The 8138-nt window shown below is 36.4% G+C and overlaps 1 non-coding gene across 1 annotated transcript; it reads right to left on the reverse strand.

Annotated features, from left to right (window-relative positions):
• Nucleotides 1–7500: 7500 nt before the first annotated feature.
• On the reverse strand, nucleotides 7501–7611 carry LOC148694345 (small nucleolar RNA R71). Its single transcript, XR_015967092.1, has one exon. It is a non-coding gene; the product is annotated as a small nucleolar RNA R71 (small nucleolar RNA).
• Between the last annotated feature and the right edge of the window lie 527 nt (nucleotides 7612–8138).

The following is an 8138-nucleotide window of genomic DNA, read 5'->3' on the forward strand; positions in this document are numbered from 1 at the left end:
TACGTTCGGACACACCAAGAACGCATCAAATCTTTGCAGATCGAGGGAACTAAACCCATATTCGAGCTCGTGAGGTTGAGAGGAGCACAATCGTACCATTTTCAGGTAAGAACTCTGACGTTTTCACGTCGATTTTGAAGGAAGATTTTTGAAAAACAAGTTCATTTGAGCAACATCAACAACATGCAATTAACAATTAAAAGGCGGAATCATGTTTATATGCACTCAAAAACAAAACTTAACCCATGAACTTCAAAGCCTAGTAGATAGGTGAACCAAGACTCAACTCAAAACAAAGTGAGTTGAGAAATCAATACCTTTGTAGATTCCTCTTTGCATAAGCAAAGGCTAATCACCCAAAGAGAGGGCCTTCATTCCTTGCATCTTAGATCCATGGATTTGAATGGATGAAAAGGTTTCTCCAAGTTCCCAAAATTGAGAACCTCTAAGTCTCCACACCAAGGTAAGATTGGAGAAGAAAATGAGTGACCTTGAGGAAGTAAGATTGCTAGATGTTTTCCTCAAGGGTGGCCGGCCATTTCTAGAGAGAAAGGAGAGTTTGTGTTTTTCCAATTTCCCCAAAAACAACCCTAAATGAATTTTGGCTATTAAGTCATACTTGTACCTTAATTCATTTGAGTGGCAAACTTGTAAATAAGTCCAAAACCCACTCTTTCTCTAAATGGCCGGCCTTAGGGTATTCATTGGGCTATTTGGGCCTTTGTGAATCATTATTCATTAAGTTGTCACACAACTTAAGTCAATGGACTTGACGTTCGAAGCCCATTGGGCCTTAAGGTCCAAAACTATCCCGAGGTCTTTTAACGAACTTATTCGTTTGATTAATAATCATATTAATTAATCCTTGCCATAAATAATTAAACCATTTAATTATTCTTACTCATCTCCGTTGAATCTTCAATCTCTACCTTACACGGTGTACGATCCATTAGGTTCCTTTTAGCGAGGCAGTGGGCGATTCAAACTCTTTCAAATCGATTGTGAATTGAAACTTACTTTCAATTCTCCCGTTAGTGATAATACACTTTTAGGGCTTCCACAAACCATGGTTGACGCCTAGCAGCATGTCATGGTTACCCAAGCTAATCAGAAGAGGTGGAGAACCTATTCAGTTTTAGGATTACAAATGCAATACGGTCTTTCTCTAATACAATACTCTTGACCACATTGTTTGGTTTGATAGTTTATTCATGTCTACTATCCAATGTGAGTCTTGTGCTTATATGATTACCTTGAATGTGATTTGGAACACATTCCTAAATCTCATTCATACTTTGGCCAAAGATTCTTAATCATATCATAGAGTATTCTCCCTCAAACAGTTTGAAGGTTAGAGATCCCTTGTTGCGCATTCACTTGCCTCCATGGCTAAGTGGCTTAACCCCAACGATGTCGTGGACACCCTCCTGATGGAGTGACTTTGACATAATCAAAGATTAAGGACCTAACCACAAGACAACTGTGATGCCTCAGGTCAAAAGACTAATTTGCATTATCCCAACCATGAGTTCTCATGTGACATGAATATGAGAACTCTTCGTTGATCGTGTTCAGTGAACTCATTCTCTATTGAGCACCTACGTACTTGTCTTGATGTCACACACACCAATGACTCGAGACTAGTCACTCTCCCTGAGAGGATACATAGCACGTACTGATCTTAACGGACTGTCAATGCCCAATTGACAATCCTATGATCAGGAACGTTTAGGATGTGTCAACGAAAGAATGGTCTCATGAATCTAACTTCTTTAGATCGCATTCTTCCAATCACATATTCCTTGGACTTATCGTTTAAGCATATAACATTTATATGAAACGGCTCAAACAATAATCTTTGCCCTTTACATTTAAACTACATTAGTTTAACATTGTGAAATGTCCGTAAAGTATCATCATATGATTGGTTTTAGGGCACATTTCCAACAATCTCCCACTTGCACTAGAGCCAATCAGCTTGGTTATCAGTGATGATACCTCTTCTGTAATTCATTTCATAAATGGCTGAGTAGTAGGCCTAAACAAGATGGATATCTATATGTTATCCATAGAAGCAACCTTGAGAATAACGACGTCACCATTATTCATGATTCCTAATCATGTGGTTCAGTCTCTCATTTGAGTTCGGACCTTGATGAGACCTTGATTCCCTGGCTTGAGCTATCGCCCCATTAGTGTTATACACTTTCTGGTTGGAACCGAATAGAGAGTTCATAAATGAACTTTCCCATCCAAACAACATTGTTGTAAACTTCTATATGGCAATATATTTTGCATTCATGATGGAACACATTAAAGTCATTACTTTTAACGTTTCCACCCAAATATCTCTTTAGTCATAATAAAGAGATATCTCATTATCACTTCATTCATAATGAAGAGATATTCTATGATGGATTAGATTCATAATCTAATACATTTACGCTTCCATTACGTTACTCTAATTCTTCCTCATTCTTGAGGAATCCATCCTTAGTATTTCTTAAATACCTAAGGATTCACTTGACAGTTGCCATGGTTCTGATCCTGGGCTTGCACTGATATCATCTTGTACCGTTCTAGGTACAACTTATATCATGAAATACATAAATCACCTTTCTGCGTATGCATAAAGGATTCTATTTACGCATTATTTCTTTGGAAGTCAAAGGGTACATTCCCTTTGAGAAGAACAACTTCCTAGTCTCACTAGAATTGTCATTCTAATTTAAGTTTATCATCATATGAGAAACTTCCTAGCATCTCTTGTCTATTTTAGGGATTGATATAATCCAATTATATCTTGAAATCTATCATTATAGATTTCCATCCCATGTATATAGACTATGTCTCCCATATACATTCTATCATTATAGAATGTTTAAAGTCATAACTTTAACGATGAAGAATTCCTTTCATTTTCAAAATTAATATATATCATGTATATATATATTCAATTTAGGAATACGATTAACTCCCACTAATCTTTTGTAAACCTAGTAAACAAAAGATTTATTTACATCTTTATGAGAAATCAAACAATTGATCTTTTCTCATAAGACGCTTATAGCTCCCACTAGCTTGCTAAGATCCATTTCCTTGAGTATATATCGTATATACACTCAATGTAGTCATAAGGATTTTCATTCTTATTTCTTTCGAATTAAGAGGTGCAACTCTATGACATAGTCATAAAGTTCAAACCATTCAACTGAGACGGTTTATAAATCCTTCTGGACTACCTTGGAGCTTGTGGTATAGGAACTAGGTTGTCTTAGAAGTATATATCATATATATATGGGTAATTGATAATGTCCAACGAACTAAATCTTTATTCATGTTCATTCTTCTCCTAATGGAGAAATTCATTATCTTACGATGCTACTTTCCTTGATATTTTTCAAGGAAATTAATCTAAAGTGTTACTTTTTCCTTGGATCAAATCTAAGGAGGTAAATACTTTAGACGTCTTACTCATCTACTTACATTTCTTGAATTCTTTGAAACCTTTTGCAAAGTATTCGGACTTGTGTTTATTCAAAATAAACTATAGTCCAACCGAGAGTGATCTTCGGTGAATGTCATACAACATGAGTAGTATTATGTTGTGGACAAGTGCCACTAACATCTAAGTGAATTAACCTCAACAACTTTGTGATTCTTTCTTCTTTCAAAAAGAATAAAGATTCGAACATTTCGTCTCTATACAATTTTAACAAGAAGGTATTGGATCCGAATCTAACGATCCAAAGCATCCATCTATGACCAACTCGTAACTTATGTTTTAGAGGTATCACAACTCAGTTGGGATTAGTCACTACCTTGCAACCTTTTGGGTTTTAAGCATCATCATATTCTAAACAGTTAAACTACCACATCATCTCTACTATAGAGACAACCAATTAAATTACAATAATCTAATTATTGATTAATAAAGAACAATGTTTTGTCAAACAAAACATTTATCCATCTCTACTATAGTGACGGATTTAAGTTCCTTAAAATTGGAGTGTAAAGACAATCTTTAGTATCTTCCAATTTCTTTGGTAGTTCATATGAGGAAGTAAGTACAATCCGCTTTCGCAGAGATCTATATTTTATTCACTTTCCGAATGTGAAGTACTTTCTCTTCTCTCATTAATCTTCTACTTTTTATTAGCACACTTTTACAACAATTGTAAAACATAGTTACTAATACGGAATCAAACATTCAAGTAGAAGAACCAATTGTTTTGAACTATTTCAAGAACATATTACAACACCTTCGAAAGGTGTGTTCTTGACACTTGCAAGACATTTCTTGTAAATACCCCTTCCAATGTCCATCATTTCATAAAGAAAGTTTGTTCCCTTGGAGTTATTTTGCCTTCTTCATTTGACTTCTCTTTTGACTACAATAGTCATGGTCCCTAAACTCCCACTATCTCTCTTGAAACTTATTTCAATTGTGTTATACATGATAAGTCACACTTTGCATGCATTTATATCCTCCTTATTTGGCGTCTTTGTGATTGTTTTGGATTAAACTAGTTGCATTTTACATTGTTTGGTGTTAGTGTGCAGCCAAGTGTGTAATAAGATCATTTGGAAGGCTAATGAAGGAATGTGGTGCAATTCGGCCATATTGGGTGAATCTAAACAAGGCAAAAAGATTGAAGTCAGATTGGGTGGTTCCAACACCAAAACATGCATTCACATGCATGTTCAAACACCTTGCCGAGCACTACTCACATGCATTTCCAGCTCCCTTTGCATTTCCAACTCATTCATGTCCATCCCGTGCACTTCCACACCCATTCCCATTAACTAAAACATTCAGCCATATTTCCACCAACAAACACAATCATGTCATGCAAATCCCATGTGGTTCCAAGTCAGATTATGCATTTCTAAACACCAAAACATGCATTCACATGCATGCTCACATCCATTCCGTGCATTCCATTATCTTTCTCATGTTTCATCTTTGCAGAAATCCACATGCTTGCACATCTCCCTTTTGTTATTCACCCATTATTCCAGAAATTCACTCATTCCTTGTTCATGCCGTGTGCTTTATTCCCCTTTCCAGATTTGTACAAACAATTTCTGGTGATCCAATTCACCTTCACAGGTTCCACTCACTTGTTGCAGCAAGGGCACATGCTTCTTTGAATACATTAACACATACTTGCAGATCTTGTCCATGCCATGCGTCCACTACCTCAGAAACCCATCATTCTAGCTGACTTATGCACTGCCATCTGAATTAAACATATTCCAGATCCAATCTGAATGTTGGAGACACATTCCTTTCTATAAAACAAGTCTCACTTCACCAAGAGGGGGGTTCCGCAAGTTTTCTTCTTCAACCAGTCCATTACACACCCATAACCTCTCCCATTTCACTCCATTCTCTGTCCATTTTCTGTCCCAAGGGCAGAAACCATCCAACCAAGCCATTCTACCTTCATCCGCACCACATTTGGAGAAGCAACACCAAGGAACTCTTCAAGGACTTCAACATCAGTTTTGCTTCAAGGGTTTCTCCTTCTTAATCTTATGTTCACTCATGTTATTTATTTTTATGTTAAACCTTTGTAAACATGAAGTGTAACTAATCTTCCTCTAGGGATTCGATGTAACCTTGCAAAGTTTGCCATGTAATTAAGTTAGAATGCTCAGTTTGTCCATCTATTTCTTGTTTCATTTTCTGTTTTAATGGTGACTTAGTGTGTTGATTTTAATGTTTGATCATCATTTGAATTAATCACAAAGTTGTGTAGCCAAGATTAGAACACACATCATGCATAATCTTGGTAGATATGTGAATGAATGAAGGGAGTGTTTTGCACACATCCTGCCGAGTTATTCCTTTTGGTTTTATGAAAGTTTCTTGTACATTACATAATCTTGATTATGAACCAAAGTTGCACATCACAATTAGGTTCATGATTAGAGACATTTGATCAAATCCACACATCATATGGTTGATCATATCCAAATGAAACAAACTCAAGAAATAGGTAGATGAATGAGTACAAACTAACTTGACAAACATGGACTTAGTTGAGCAATGGTGAAACCGAATCCCTAGCTTCATTTCCATTGATACTATCCCATTACATTAGTTGTTGATTCATTTATTTGTGTTTACTTCATTTTCTCATGCTTTCAAGTTACAACAACAAATCTGTCTATTTAGACTAGTTTGATTCATTTCCAAATCTGCCTAGTTTGTTTAGTTTGATTCATTTCTTAGAGTTCTTGCAAAACAAGTAATTACATAGGTCCAATTAGTCCCTGTGGATTCGACACCCTTGCTTATGCCATTATACTAAATATATTCTAGCATTAGGAAGGAAATATACATCAACAAAAATGGCGTCGTTGCCGGGGACTGATTTCAGTCCCTTGTAATTGCTTGTTTGCTATTTTGATTAGTGTCAAGGTTCATAACTTGTCAAATTGATAACTGGAAGTTGATTTAAGTTGCATACATTTCATGTGTGGAAAAGAATCCCTTAGCCATTCCATTATTCATTGGTTTACATCAATTTGCTTTACAATCTGCTTTCGTTATAATCTGTCCATTTAATTGCATTTCGTCCAAATACAATTTCTCCCCATATTTTGTTAAGTTTTAGGCTTAGAATCTGTCTTATCTTGTGTTTTGAAGCATTTTGAGTCAAGCTCAAACCTAATTTTCGTCCAAAATTGAGTTTAGTGTCAAAACTGCCCAGTTTGTGTTTTTAGGCAGTTTTGAGAGTTTTTAGCTTGTTTTGAGTCTTGTGAATCTGTTTTGAGTCCCTTGAGTCCTTTCAAACGTTTTTAAGTTTATTTTTATTCATTTCATTGTTGTTTGCTAGTTGATTTTCATTCACACTTGTGTATTTTATTTCAGGTAGTATATGTCAAATAGACTTGTTGAGTTAGGCCAAAGAATTGAACGGTTAAAAGGCCACACTGTGGACAACTTTCTGCCATCAAGTTCATCCCTAATCCGTGAGGAAGAGGAAAGGACTTCACCTAGTTCAACAAGTAAAGGATCTGAGCAATTTGATTGGGAAAGAGAGGAAGAGATGGCGGGCAACCAAGATGAACTTAGAGCTTTGGAGGACTTTGCTCAACCAATCATACCAAATTCACCATCATGCATCTTGCTGCCCACAGAAGCTAGAAACTATGATCTCAAATCTTCACATTTTCATATGTTTCCCTCATTTTATGGCTTACCTAATGAAGACCCTTTAGCTCATATTAAAGAATTTTACAATATTGGTGATGACGTCAATTTTGGCTTTGTCCACCTCCATTCCTTTGCTAGAGATTACATGTCCTAACACAATTCCTTGTTTCACCATAAACTGGCACTTTTCCCAATTGAGAACCAAAAGTGTTTCCTTACACCTTGAAAGATAAGGCCAAGAGTTGGTTGATGACTCTAACACCAGGTTCCCTCACTACATGGGATGCCGTGGCTAAGAAGTTCTTGGAGAAGTTCTTTTCCACTCAAAAGACAGCCACATTAAGGGGACAAATCTTCAACTTCAAACAAGATGATGGAGAACCTTTCAATGAGTGTTGGGAGCGTTTTAAAGGCCTCTTGTTGCAATGTCCACACCATGGGTTACCTTTTCACTTACAAATGCAAATTTTTTATGATGGACTAACCCAAAATTGTCAATCAACTGTGGATAATGCAGCAGGTGGAGCATTGAAGAAAAAGAATGCTCAAGAGTCATATAACATTTATGAGATGTTGGGGTCTAATGCTCAACACAAAGATTTAAGGGGTAAGAAAGTTGTAGTCTATGAAACAAGTTCTAATCATGAGCTTTTGTTGCAGGTAGCTAACCTAGAAAGGAAGCTTGAATCCGTGCTCAACATGGTGCCAAAAGCAAATGAAGTGTGTGCCATTTGCAACATACCAAGCCATCCTACTCACCAATGTCCATCTAGGGAGGCTTATCCCGAGTATGTTCAAGAGCAAGTGAACCTCATGAATTCTTACAATCAAAGGCCAAGGAATGATGTGTATTCCAATACTTATAACCCAAGTTGGAGAGACCATCCCAATCTTTCGTGGAAGAGCAACAATTTCCAAAATTTCCAACCAAAACCTGCCACTACTCTAGAGGATACGGTTAAGTTGTTAG

This window comes from Pyrus communis, chromosome 9 (genome assembly GCF_041283825.1).
Source record: "Pyrus communis isolate YQ-2024b chromosome 9, ASM4128382v1, whole genome shotgun sequence".
In the NCBI taxonomy this organism is placed as follows: Eukaryota; Viridiplantae; Streptophyta; class Magnoliopsida; order Rosales; family Rosaceae; genus Pyrus; species Pyrus communis.